Source organism: Triticum aestivum, chromosome 7D, assembly GCF_018294505.1.
Source record: "Triticum aestivum cultivar Chinese Spring chromosome 7D, IWGSC CS RefSeq v2.1, whole genome shotgun sequence".
Classification (NCBI taxonomy): Eukaryota; Viridiplantae; Streptophyta; class Magnoliopsida; order Poales; family Poaceae; genus Triticum; species Triticum aestivum.
In genome coordinates, this window is record NC_057814.1 from 637072529 (window position 1) to 637075015 (window position 2487).

The following is a 2487-nucleotide window of genomic DNA, read 5'->3' on the forward strand; positions in this document are numbered from 1 at the left end:
TACATGGGCCATAGGGAAGAGGGGAGGCAGCCCACAAGGGGCAGCCGCTCCCCCTCCCTATAGGGAGTCCGAATTGGACTAGGGAGGGGGCGCCCCCCCCCTTTCCTTCTCCTCTTCCTCTCCTTTCCCTCTTTCCCCTTCTCCTCCTAGTTGGACTAGGAAAGGAGGAATCCTACTCCTACTAGGAGAAGGATTCCTCCCCTCCTTGGCGCGCCCTAGGGCCCGCCGGCCTCCTCCCTTGCTCCTTTATATACGGAGGTAGGGGCACCGTAGAACACAACAACAGACATTGTCTTAGCCGTCTGCGGTGCCCCCCTCCACCATAATCCACCTCGGTCATATCGTCGTAGTGCTTAGGCGAAGCCCTGCGCCGGTAGCTTCATCATCACCGTCATCACACCGTCGTGCTAACGAAGCTCTCCCTCGACACTCAGCTGGATCGAGAGTTCGTGGGACATCACTGAGCTGAACGTCAGATCGCGGAGGTGCCATACTTTCGGTACTAGGATCGTGAAGACGTACGACTACATCAACCGCGTTGTCATAACGCTTCCGCTTTTGGTCTACGAGGGTACGTAGACAACACTCTCTCCTTTCAATGCTATGCATCACCATGATAGATATTGCGTGTGCGTAGGAATTTTTTTGAAATTACTGTGTTCCCCAACATTGGCACGACTGGAGGAGACGGTGGTGGCTATGGCTTGGTGATGTGGGACATGATGATGTGGTGGATGACTGGACGCTGACTTGGATGTTGACTAGTCAAAACAAGTAAAAACTGTCAAAAACAAGCCGGGGGTTGTTTTTTGTCCGGTTTTGAAAGTTCTGGCTTTTAAACTAGATGGTTTTTTGTAGTTCACGATTTTGTTTTAAACATTAGTGGTAGTTCAAGGTTGTAATATGGACTCTCTCTTGAGTTTTATGTCCACTGTAAGGGCATGGACCTGGGTAAAAAGCCTCATGTGAATCCCATCTGGTGTTCTGGGTACACGCTATACCCCATCGAGATTAATGAACCGACAGTTGCACACGCCAATCACTGGCGACGATCCGACGCAAAGGCCCTCGAGGCTCAGCACCTAGCCCTGGACCAGTCACATATCGGCCTATAGGAGGATCATGCTCACCTAGAAACCATACGTGATGAATTGTAAACTCCATCGAGCCCAACCGGCGTCGGCCAAGTCACATAACTACCTAACTTTCATGGACCGGTCTAGATTCCTTGGCACCTAAAAGGACCAGATTGAGATTAACACTGGTATAATGAACTGATACTAACGTTCATGGAATGTTGCAGTTTGAGCATTTTTTAAATAAGCACTATCATGCCCTGTAAAATTGCTTGTTGATCCAAGCTATTGCAGAAATTAACATATCAATTAACTTAAAAACAAATAGCTCATTTTTCTGGTAGGTGGACGAAGGTACAATTTCTATTATTGATGCAGAGAGGTGACTATTGGCAAATGCACTACAAGGTGATGATAATCAACATGTTGTTTCGCTCTCTGAGAGGTTGTTAATTTCCTTTCTCCTCGTCTAAATTTTTAGTGTATATCTCTATCCTAATGTTGTCTTCATACTACAATTGTGTACCGCTTCGAAACTTCTATTATTTATATAATTATCTAAAAAAACACTAGCTCTTTTGCTGAAAAACTTGTACAAATTCTTTAACAAACACAACATTCCATGGGTAAATTTGATTTGCGAAACTTATTACAGTAATGGCTTGTTGCCTGGGCAGAACATGGTTGGCTCTTTCTGGTGGAAGGCAAATTTGAAACTGCTTGACTTATTCAAATCCATGGCCATATGCAATATTGGTATTGGGAAATCTGCTCTATTTTGGAATGATCAATGGCACTCTACATGTCTATTTCAAGGCATGTCTCACTTATTCTATTTTACAAAGAATACTCTATTATCAATTCAGGAAGCTATCAACTTTTGGAATATTTGGAAGACCTGTTTCACCTACCCCTGTCTACAAAAGCTTATGAGGAATTCCAGCAACTTGATATCATTTGTGAGGAGGTTAGATCATCTGAATACAGGGATTGTAATGATACCTGGGGCTATTTATGGGGTCTGCTAATTTCTCTTCATCAAAAGCATATAACTGCATGATTGGAGTTAAAATTGTACCACCTCACTTTCAATGGGTTTGGAACACATCATGTCAACTCAAGCACAAAGTTTTTTTCTGGATGGTACTCCATGATAAAGTAAACATAAGAAACCTACTCAGAAGGAAAACATTTCATTTAGACACATACAACTGTGTTGTGATGGACTGTCAACAGGAAGAAACATTATTTCACCTATTCTGGGGATGCCCTTTTGCTGCTTTTTGTTGGAACTTTGTTTGCCCCAACAGAAATGTAGCTCTGTCAGTTTTACAGACCATTGAAGATATGAAGCAGAGTCTGGCATTGCCTTTTGCTATGGACATCATCATTCCGGCTTCTTGGGCCATCT